We start from the raw sequence: 12,197 nt of genomic DNA, 5'->3' as shown, positions 1-12,197 counted from the left end.
GAATGTCCTGCACCTTACTGCTGCACAGAACAATAAATTTCACAACATATCAATGTTTGTAAACCTAATCCTGATTCTTAATTATTTTAAACGTTAATGAACAGATTAGAATAGTTCAAAATTTTTCAATGTATTTTAACTTTTCATTTATGCATATTTACTTAGTGAAGTAATTCCCGACGCTGACGCTGCTGGACAATATTAAGCATGGATGCCTCTTTGAACTTTTGCACCAATGTTTCCTTTTTAAAAATAGGAAAAAAAAGCTGGAAACACTCAACAGATCTGCCAGCATCTGTGGAACAGAGAAATAGAGTTAACATTTTATAAGTTTAAAACGTGATCTTCCATCTGTGTCAAGCTGAGACTTTTAAGTCTTCAGAAATGCTTTACACAAATTATGGTGCACTTGAAACGATTCCTAGGTTTAAAAAATGTGTTTCGCTACAACCTTACGTCCTGTGTTGCCAATACGAGATTTCCACGCACATTCTGACCAAAATAGTGTTATTGAAAGAAATCTTTACATCTTCCTGTTTGGCACAAGTGGGGCTTCGAAATCTGCCAAATGTATTGGTAATGAGCTTATTTTTGTTTAATTTTTATGTTAAAATATGCAAATAATGAAACCTCGGTTGATTTTTATCTCACTCTTTATCTTTCGCTATATAAACTTTATGAATTTATCGTGCGTCCGTCTCCTGCCCCCTCTAAAAACGCTACCCGTTTTTTACGAACTCTTTTCCGCATACTTTCGGACTTTGCCTCTGGTGACGGGAGTAGGGTCGGTGTTTGAGAATTGTCAAGGTGAAGATTGAAATTAAGTGTTAACTGATAGCAGGGCAACGGGCTGGGCGTTCCTGTGTGTTGTTCCATTAAGCTAGAATTTAAACCAGGCGTGGGACTTGTTTTTTTTAATATATTTTTTTTCTTTTTGAAGAAAAGTTTCTTGTTGGGTCAATGACATCACTGGGAGTCGGGAGGAGGGGGTCGTTTAAATAATTCCTCCCATTCCCCATGCCTCTCTCCACAGGTAGACCCGTCTCGGGACTGGCTCGCTTCCCCCAACCCTCAAGCCCTTTGAAACCGAGATCATTTACCGGTGTCTAGAGTGCGATCGTCGCCTTATCATCCAGTGCAGACCCGTATGATGACCTGCTGAATCTCTTCTCTCAAGGTAAGATAAACTTTTAAACTCGTGTGTATATTTTGACCGTGTCTTGCCTCTTTTAAATAAAGTTTCGTTTGTTTCTCCCCTGTATTTCATGACAATTTTAAGTCTGACGCTTTACAAAGCTCTCGGCGAGATTTTATTGAATTAGCACCGGAGAGATTTACCTTTTTTCCCCCCCAAAAAGGAGGGATTTCATTTCAGATTTGTGTCAAAGTGAAAATATGCCGATTATCATTTTTAAAAAAAAAATTTCTCTGTGAGTTTATTAATGAATCGTCCTGGGGGGATTAAACTCTTCTGATCACGAGTCGAGGGCTGGTTTTTGATTCGATTTGTTTATGTCCTGTGCGGGGGCTGGAGTGAAAAAGATGGGACTACAATGCCGTGACTTCCTCTCTTCCCGCCCCCCCCCCCCCCTTTCCTCGTTTGGCTGTTATGAGAATCGAGTTGAATGAAAAAAGTATTTGCAGGAGAGTCCCTTTCTGGAAGACTTTAATGTCTTGCTTCTTGATGTGAATGGTGTGAGTATTGCGTTTCTCAACCGCAGAGCGCGACAGTACTGCCTCATTGGCAAAGTGTGGTATGAGGTTAAATATTATCTAGATACTGTAGATTTAATATTTTAAAACGTTAACTCTTTCATCATAAAGCTTTAAATCAAATCTAAATATGATCACTTAATTCTGTTTAGATTTTGATCCCCAGAGTGGTCAGCATCTTAAATCTGACTTGTTGAGGAAATAAACAGTATTTCATTTCTGTAGTCTTTCAAAGTCAAAAGTAAATTTATTATTGAAGTGTGTGCATGTGTAATATGTATAGTCACCATATACTACCAGAGATTCATTATCTTGTGGGCATTCACAGTAAATACAAAGAAATCAATAGATTCGTAGAATCAATAAAAAAACTGCAAAGACTGACATACAAGTTGCGCAAACACAAAAAGAAAAAAAACATAATAAATGATATTGAGAACGTGAATTCTTGAAAGTGAGTCTATAGGTTGTGGAATCATTATAGTGTTGGTATGAGTGAAGTTGTCTTTTCTGGTTTGGGAGCCCAATGGATGAGGGGTAGTAATTGTCACCTGAATACTCTCTACAGCCAATGTGGTATTTTGGAAATATAGCCAGGTAGCAATACAGAGTAATGAGACCATCACTTTGTGCACTGCTACCTCCCACAAGCATCCAAGCAGTCCTGGTGAAGGGTCTCGGCCCAAGTATCGACTTTTTATTCATTTCCATAAATGCTGTCTGACCTGCTGAGTTCCTTAGTATTTTGTGGTGTGTTGCTCTATATTTCCAGCATCCACACAATTCCTTGTGTCCCTGCAACAGTGGCTGGATTAGTAATGCTGGTTCAGGGACATTTGATGGTGATCCCCATCACCAATGCAAGATGGTATTTGCCCACATAAAACTGATCACGTAGGATCGAAAACATGTATGTTAGGACATAGGTAAAAATCCGAGATGCTTTCAAAAGGTGGTTAGACGTTGGATAGAAAGAAGGTCAAACTGCAGTTTTAAAAAAAAACAAGTACTTATTATAAGCACAACAAAATCTGCAGGTGCTGGAAATCCAAAAACAACACACACAAAATGCTGGAGGACATCAGCTGGTCAGGCAGCATTGAAGGAAAAAAGTAAGCAGTCGACAATTCCACCTGAGAGCCTTCTTCAGGCTTTTAGCCCAAAATGTGATCGGTTTACTCTTTCCCATAGATGCTACCTGACCTGTTAATACTTAGCTAGGATAAAAGAAATTGAGGAAGGGCAAAAAGAGAATAAAAAGTGTAAAGAGCCTCTATGGTTTGTTTGAAAATGGTTTTTAAGTTCTTGCCTACCCCAGTTTGGAAATCTATAAAACTCTAATGTGGCAAAATGTGTCAGTTACTTTAGGGTACAAACTGCATGGCATTTGTTCTTGCATGTCGTTGTTTGGTGGGTAAATGACATTACTGGAGATGGGAAGGGAATATTAGTTAAATAAAGCATTCTATTCATGTTGCCTTTCGTGGTGTGCTGTCCTAAGAGGGACTCACTTTTTCAAACACTATCAAGCAAAAAAATGACAGCCTTTTAAGGGAGATTTTAATTTAAGTCACAAGTGTAAGGTTGAAGAGTTATGGTTCATGGAATGTTTTAAAGGTGGAATGAAAAGTTAAGAGGAAAGTAATTCCAGAGTTTGGCAACTGATCACAACGATGGAGTGAATATGGGGAGGATTGGAGGTAGATAGAGTGTAACACCAATAGAAGATGATAGGACTAGAGGAGATTTGAAAGAAGGCAGACTTTAAAAACCTCGTGTATTAAATGCATGATATATTATGTTAAAACTGACCTTGATACCCTACTTGGAATTCATCTGGTTATGGCATTATAGGAGCGATGTAAATTAAAAATAAGGGTTTGTCCGTAGAATTAAAATTTCTCCGCTCTGCAATGCACTAAATGCTCTATTTAAGTTCAAGATTCAGGATTATTTATTGACATTCTTCAGCACACCAATGTAAAGGAGAATGAAATGATTGTTACTCTAGATCTAATGCAGCATCAAAAACACACAAAAACATAAAGAATGCAAGAAAAAACAACACAAAGATGCAATAAATATCGTACTGATATTATGCAGACATTATATACAAATCCCAGTTTGCTGCAAGTTCAAAGAACTATATTGCATGTTTTTTTTCCCCAAAATAAAAGCTCTAGTTCTTCTTTCTGAAATCTATTTCCAAGCACGACGATGCTCCAGAATTGTTCAGGTTCAAAAAGAGCAGGTTAAACTGCCGTGGGAAGTATTGGGTAAGTGCTGTTCACTTTTTCCAGATAATATTGGTTACAGAAGCCACGCTGCAGATTCTTATTCATTATAATGTATTAACAGTGGAAATCATTTCACTGTAGTTAAAGTTTGTGTATTAATTCACTATAAGGATTAAGATATAGCAATTGTCTTAGAAAGCTAAGGGAGTCATAATACAATGCAAAGCTTCACTGTGATCCGTTTGCTTTTGACATTGGTGTAACTCGGATATCATTCAAGATTGGTGAAATACATTAGTACAGAATTATATACATGATATATGGTGAACCACTGGAAGATGTTGTTCAAACTGCTGTGTACTTTGCTTCATTGAAACATGGCTATCCACAGCCCTTTTGGATGCAGTGCTGCAGCTCAATAAGTTCACCATTCTCCACCAAAATAGGTCAGCCCAGTCTTTGAAAAGCAGAGGAGGTCGAGTGTGTTTTATGATTAACTCATTGTGGTGCACAAACGTGACGGTTCAGTTTCAGTTCTGCTTGCCTGATCTGGAGCATCAAGCAGTCAAATGTCATGCATTTTATTTGCCAAGATAGTTTTCTGCCAGCATCCCGGTGAGGTGTACGTTCCCCCTCAGGCCGACATCAGGCAGGGTCTGGAGGAGCTGAGCAATGTACTCAGTAGGCACAAAACAGTGCACCCTGATGCCTTTACAATCATTTCGGGAGGTTTTAACCGGCCAGCTTGAAGTGTCTGAACAACTAACACCAAGCTATAAATCTCTGGGGCCAACACACTTGACTGCTGTTATGCCACCACCCTGCACCCACACTTTGGAAGGCACAATCTCCTGGCTGTACTTCTACTTCTAGCATATAGGCAGAGACTAAGGACCACAGCACCAGTGGTGTGGTTCAAGAAGGTATGGTCAAGGGAGAAAGAGGTGCACTTAAATGACTGCATTGAGTTGGTGGACTGGACAATATTCAAGGATTGATCTCAAAGGCTGAATGAAAACATCACAATTTTCAACAATTGCATCAAGACCTGTGTGGAATAGAGTATGCCTTTGAGAACATGCTGGACATGCCAAACTAAAAACTGTGGATGTGCCAGGAGATTCATAGTCTGCTGAGGGCTAGGTCTGAGGCATTCAAGACTGGTGGTTCAGAACTATACAAGCAGTCTAGATAAGACCTACAGAAGGCTATTTTAAGGACAAGAAAAACAATTTTGATTGAGGTTCGAGACTGAATATGATGTATGCCAGCTCTGGCAGGGTTTGCAAGGCCATTACTTCCTACAAAGTGAAACCTAACATCACGAATAGCTGTGATGTTTCACTCCCAGGTGAGCTTTTGCACACTTTGAAAGGAAAAATAAGACTTCATCTGTGTGAATCCCTGCAGCATCTGACGCCCCTGTGATCTTTGTCTCAGAGACTGATATCAGTTGATCTTTCAGGAGCGTGAACCCTCACAAGGCTAGGGGCCCTGAGAGTATATCTAGTAGGACTCGGAAAACCAGGATGAGTGCCTGAGTGACTATCACCCAGTGGTACTCACATCTACTGTGATGAAGTGCATTGAGAGGTTAATCTTGACTAGAATTGGCTCCTAGGCAAGGGCCTGGATCTGCTGCATTTTGCCTGTTGCCACGCGGTGGTTGCAATCTCACTGGCTCAGAACTCAGCTTTGGAACACCTGGACAGTAGTAATACCTACTTCAGGCTGCTGTCCATTGACTGCAGCTCAGCATTCAACGCAATCATACCCTCTTCTAATCAACAAGCTCCAAAACCTGGCCTTCTGTACCTTCTTCAGCAATTGGATCCTCGACTTCCTCACTGGGAGACCTGAGTCTGAGCTGATCTGGAATACCATCTCCTTCTCGCTGACAATCAACACTGGTGCACCGTGAGGATGCATGCTTGGCCCACTTCTCTACTCTGTCTACACCCAGAATTGTGTAGCTAAACGCCGCTCAAACACATCTATAAATTTGCTGATGTCAGAGCTACTGTTGGCAGAATTTCGGATGATGATGAGGCGGCGTATGGGAGAGGGATAGATCAGCTGGTTGAGTGGTGTCACAACAACAACCTTGCACTCAACATCAGTAAGACCAAGGAATTGATTGTGGACTTCAGGAAAGGGAAGTTGAGGGAACACACACTAGTCCTCATCGAAGGACTAGAAGTTGAAAACGTGTGCAGTTTCAAGTTACTGGGTGACAACATCTCTGAGGACCCATCCATAATGAGGCAATTATAAAGAAGGCACAATGGTGGCTATACGTCATTGGAATTTTGAGGAGATGTTGTGTGTCACCAAAAACGCTCATAAATTTCTACAGATGTACTGTGGAGAGCATTCTAATTGGTTGTATCGCCGTCTGCTATGGAGGGGCCACTGCACAGGATCAAAAAAGCTGCAGAAAGTTACAAACTCTGCCATCTCCATCATGGCCTCCAGCCTCCATAGCACCCAAGACACCTGCAAAAGGCGATGCCTGGAAGAGGCAGCATTCACAATAAAGGACCCCCATCACCAAGAGCATTTGCTCTTCTCATTGCTACCATGAAGGAGGAGGTACAAGAGCCCGAAGACACAGTCAACTTTTCAGGAAAAGCCTCTTCCTCTCCGCCATCAGATTTCTGAATAAACACCAAACAGTATTTTTTCCTCATTTTTGCACTATTTATTTAATTTAATTTAATTTTCTTTGTTTCTCTATACTTATTGTAATTTATAGTTTTTTTAAAATTATAGTGTATTGCAATGTTCTGCTGCCACAAAACAACAAATTCCATGATATATGCAATGATATCAAGCTTGAACTGAAATCTGGAGTAATAGACTATGGAAGCTTCCAAATGGATAGTGTTGAAAGGCAGCAATTTTACACTGAGCAGATGCAGGATCTTAATGAGATTGCACTTTTGGTGCCATGGTACAGTGCAACTCTCCTGATTGTTAAAAGGAAATAGAGGTATGGGAAAACATGCAAAAAAAATTATTAAGGATTAAGTTAGAAATGAAATGTTACAACTATTGGGAGTGAAAGAGGCGGTTGTTTACCTGCAGAGAAAAAAAGACTGAGGTGACTTAATAGAGACCTTTGAAATTATGATTAAGTTTAATCATGTAAATCAGAAATGATGTTGCCATATATGGAGAAGTCCAAAGCTAGGTGTCATTAATATAAACACGAGGAAATCTGCAGATGCTGGAATTTCAAGCAAAAAACACAGAAAAGTTGCTGGTGAACGCAGCAGGCCAGGCAGCATCTCTAGGAAGAGGTACAGTCGACGTTTTGGGCCGAGACTCTTCGTCAGGACTAACTGAAGGAAGAGTTAGTAAGAGATTTGAAAGTGGGAGGGGGAGATTCAAAATGATAGGAGAAGACAGGAGGGGGAGGGATGGAGCCAAGAGCTGGACGGGTGATTGACAAAAGGGATATGAGAGGATCATGGGACAGGAGGCCTAGGGAGAAAGATGAGGGGGAGGGGGGGAAAAAGACCAGAGGATGGGCAAGGAGAGAGAGAAAAGGAATGTGTGTATAATAATAAATACCCTTTGTTATTTATTTATATACACACATTCTTTTTCTCTCTCTCCTTTTTTTCCCTCTGTCCTTCTCACTGTACCCCTTGCCCATCCCCTGGGCTTTTCCCCCTCCTCCCCCTTTTCTTTCTCCCTAGGCCTCCTGTCCCATGATCCTCTCATATCCCTTTTGCCAATAACCTGTCCAGCTCTTGGCTCCATCTCTCCCCCTCCTGTCTTCTCCTATCATTTTGGATCTCCCCCTCCCCCTCCCCCTCCCCCTTCCACTTTCAAATCTCTTACTCACTCTTCCTTCAGTTAGTCCTGACGAAGGGTCTTGGCCCGAAACGTCAACTGTACCTCTTCCTAGAAATGCTGCCTGGCCTGCTGTGTTCACCAGCAACTTTGATGTGTGTTGCGGGAATTTAGAAAATTCTTTCTGTAGAAGATGGTTAAAATAAAAAAAGGTTGCTTTTACAAGTAATTGAGTAACATTGAAGCAAAAAAGAATCTAGTGCTTTCCTGGCATACAGGACAAATAAGAGTTTATTCGTAACGTTGAAGCCTTTAAAGGGAGGATCAAGAAATCATTAAGTGAAGGATATGTAGATGTTAATTGAACTAGCCTTACCCGGAATATTAACACCAGCAGGGACCAGTTGGGACAAATGGTCCGTTTCACTGGTATAAGTTCTGAACAATCAGAACGAAAAGTTTCAGAAGACAGGGAAGATAGCATTCTTCCCAAATGATGAGAGTTTGATCAGAGTTTGAGGAAGAAAATACTGAACTACAATAAGTATGTATCTTAAATAATTAAAATTAAATAAGTAGTGTAAAAACAGAAATTAAAAAGGCAGTGAGGTAGTGTTCATGGGTTTGATTTTCATTCAGAAATCAGATGGTAGAGGGGAGGAAGCTGTTCCTGAATTGCTGACTGTGTGCCTTCACATACAAACTCAACATTCAATCATTTATTGCATTGCCATTAGATCTTATGTGCAAATAACTGCTTTTCAGAAATGCTTAAGATGTCCCAAAGCACTCCATATCTAATTAAGTTTTAAGAGTAAATGTATTTTTTCCAAAGTAAAGGTCAGAGTATTTACTGTATTTGCACATACACACGTGGCCTTGGGCTCTAACTGACCTCTGCCAGTATAATTTCTGTATACTTGTATACTGTATTTTTTTCCATAGTGCTGCCTGGCCTGCTGAGTTCCTCCAGCATTTTATGTGTGTTGCTTGGATTTTCAGCATCTGCAGGTTTTCTCTTGTAGGAAATGGCAGAAGAGTGATAGATCATTAGGCTGGTAATCTAAAGACCTAAATTAATGATTTGGGACACATCAAAATCCTGATTATTTTTTTCATGCTAATCCTTAAGAGTAGGGTCTCATGTAAGTATCAGATGTTTATGGTAGTGTGCATATTTTATTGTTGTGAACATGTGAAGTTTTCATTCAAAATATACCCTAAAAAACCCTAACCCTAACCCAGGTGTTTGCCCTGTCTGAATACTTACTAGCACCAACTAAACTGCTGGAGGAACTCAGTGGGCCAGGTAGCATCTGTGCTGGGAAATGCACAGTTGATGATTTGGGTCAAGACCAGTTATGTGGACTGTTTGCTATTTGCTCCAAATTCCTGCACCTGCAGTCTCATGTATCACCTGATTATGCATGGTTGTATTAGGGCATTGCAGTCCAGCCAGATCCAGTTTAAACTGGCAATGCTAGATCATTACTCCTTTAAGAAAAATTAGTAAGTTGATGGAGTTCCTAATGTATATGTGGGATTCCTTTTTAAACCAGCTATGTAATATTCCCAACAAGGTTGTATATGGTATACATACTTTGATAATAAATGTACTTTTGAAGGCACTCTTGGATCCGGGCAACACCCACAAATATGGACAAGAACAGAACACTCTTGGATCCAGTGTTGGGGATTGAACTATAGCAGAGAAGTGAACGTAGAGGAACACGGAGTCAATGGAGATCATAATATCGCACTGGTATAGGGAAATACCTTGGTATGATTTTTTTTAATGGATTAATAGATTAAAATATGATCTTTAGCAGGAGTAAGAAGAGTAACTGGGTAAATCAGGTAAGCAAAAATACTGACAAAACTACTACAAAACAAAACTATATAACAGTCGGGAACATTTGAAATGATGTTCACCAGAGTGCTAAAAGATATATCTATTGAAATACCTGAGGTTCCATGGATCAGTTAAGACACAAAAGGATAATTGAGGGGAGGGGTACACAGTGAAAATGGAGGAGTGCATGATAAAAGGGAATAGCTGTGTACATACATCTATTGATGCTTCTGGACACGTCTTCAGTGATGAATGAAAAGAGATTAAAGAGAAATCAATAAAAGATGGACAAAGGAAATCTGAAATTAAATTGCCAAGTACAGGTCACCTCCCCTCCCAGTAAGCAAATGGATTCCGCTTGTATAAACCTATTTTGTCCATAAAATGGAAAGTACACAAAAGTCACTTCACACCTCCATGGTATTGTAATGAATGAAATTAAAAGCACACAACACTGCTATGAAAGAATAATTACTAGAAGTTTGTGTCTGTGGGGGTGTTGAGTTGAATGGAGAGGGGGAGTGAATGTTGTTCAGAGAAATTAAGGCATGTACATGCAAAATGCTGGAGGAACTCTGAAGGTCAGGCAGCATCTATGTCAGCACTAGTGAACAGTTTTGGCCTGCAACACAGACTGCTTATTTCCCTCCATAAATGCTGCCTGACTTGCTGAGTTCCTCCAGGAGTGTGTGAGTGTAGATTTCCAGCCTCTGCAGTGTCTCGTGTATATATCTACATTGGATGTTTGAATTTAATATTACAGCAGCTCATTAATGAGCAGTGGTAAGCCGGACTTATCCTTGGAATGGCCTGTCTTTTTTTTAAAAGAATCACTAGATCCTGGAATGGTTCTAGAATGTCACTCCATTCTTTAAGAAGGGAGCGAGGCAGAAGAAAGGAAGTTATAGGCCAGTTAGCCTGATTTCTGTGGTTGGGAAGACACTGGAGTCCATTATTAAGGATGAAATTTCATGGTACTTGGAGAAACATGATAAAATAGGCCAAAGTCAGAATGGCTTCCTTAAGGGAAAATCTTGCCTGACAAATCTGCTGGAATTCTTTGAAGAAATAACAAGTAGGATAGACAAAGGAGAATCAGTAGATGTTGTTTACTTGGATTTTCAGAAGGCTTTTGACAAGGTGCCATACAAGAGGCTGCTTAACAAGATAAGAGCCCATGGTATTATAGGAAAGATACTAGAATGCATAGAAGATTGACTGACTGGCAGGAGGGGATAAAGGGGACCTTTTCGGGTTGGCTGCCTGTGACTAGTGGTGCTCTGTGAGTGTTGGTGATGGGACTGCTTTTCATGATATGTCAATGATTGGGATGACTTTGTGGCCAAGTTTGCAGATGATACGAAGATGGGTGACAGGGCAGGTAGTGTTGAGGAAGTGGGGGGGGGGGGAAGGACGGTGTTGGGAATCTGAAGAAGAAATTGGGAAAGAAGAATGGGGAAAGAAATGGTAGATGGAATATTGTGTGGGGAAGTCATGGTCATGCACTTTGGTAGAAGAAACAAAGGTATAGATAGTACTGTGTGCAGCTTTGGTCTCCAAATTTGAGGAAGGATAATCTTGCTATTGAGGGAGTTCAGCGTAGGTTCACAAAGTTAATTCCCAGGATGGTGGGACTGTCATATGTCAAAAGCTTGGAGCGACTGGGCTTGTATGCTCCGGAATTTAGAAGGCTGAGAGGGGATCTTATTGAAACACAAGATTATTAAGGGATTGGAAATGCTGGAGGCAGGAAGCATGTTCCCGCTGATGGGTGAGTCCAGAACCAGAGGCCACAGTTTAAGAATAAGGGGTAGGCCATTTAGAATGGAATTGAGGAAAAACTTTTTCACCCAGAGAGTGGTGGATGTATGGAATGCTCTGCCCCAGAAGGCTGTGGAGGCCAAGTCTCTGGATGCTTTCAAGAAAGAGATGGATAGAGCTCTTAAAGATAGCAGAATCAAAGGTTATGGGGATAAGACAGGAACTGGATACTGATTGTGGATGATCAGCCATGATCACAGTGAATGGTGGTGCTGGCTTGAAGGGCTGAATGGCCTACTCCTGCACCTATTGTCTGTTGTCTATTATTTCCTAAATGGGGCATAAATTGAAAAATAAGGGGTGCAAAGGGATTTGGGAGTCCTCATACAGGATTCCTTAAAAGTTATCAGGAGGTTGAGTCGATGGTAAGGAAGGCAAATGCAATGTTAACATTCATCTCAAGATTATAATATAAAAGCAAGGATGTGATACTGAGGCTTTATAAGGCATTGGTCAGGCCACAATTGGAGTATTGTGAGCAGTTTTGGGCCTCTTATCTAAGAAAAGATGTGCTGGCATTGCAGAGGGTCCAGAGGAGGTTTCTGAGAATGATTTCAGGAATAAAAGGGTTAACAATAAGGACTGTTTGACTCTGTGCCTGTACACACTGGTATTTAGAAGAATGAGGTGGGGGTGGGGATTTCATTGAAACCTATTAGGCCATTCAGCCCATCAACTCTACTCTGCCATTGCATCATAGCTGATCCTGGATCACCGTCAAACCCATACACCTGGCTTCTCGCCATAACCTTTGATGCCCTGCCCAAACAGAA

The 12,197-nt window shown here is 40.7% G+C and overlaps 1 protein-coding gene across 8 annotated transcripts in view; it reads left to right on the top strand.

The window, feature by feature from the left end:
- Positions 1-322: 322 nt before the first annotated feature.
- The window catches only part of kcnj15 (potassium inwardly rectifying channel subfamily J member 15), a 108,760-nt gene continuing 96,885 nt past the window's right edge, over positions 323-12,197 (top strand). For 5 of the 8 annotated variants that reach the window (XR_011886272.1, XR_011886273.1, XM_072259995.1 and 2 more), the window contains exon 1: positions 836-1,177. The gene's annotated coding sequence lies outside the window, so the exon portion shown is untranslated. Of the gene's footprint in view, positions 577-773; positions 808-835; positions 1,178-9,376; positions 9,532-12,197 lie in introns of those variants that run through there. The other 3 variants (XM_072259998.1, XM_072259999.1, XM_072259994.1) reach the window with 3 other exon arrangements.

The sequence above is a fragment of the Mobula birostris genome, chromosome 6, assembly GCF_030028105.1.
Source record: "Mobula birostris isolate sMobBir1 chromosome 6, sMobBir1.hap1, whole genome shotgun sequence".
NCBI classification, from domain to species: Eukaryota; Metazoa; Chordata; class Chondrichthyes; order Myliobatiformes; family Myliobatidae; genus Mobula; species Mobula birostris.
This window is presented reverse-complemented; position numbering and strand designations above follow the sequence as displayed.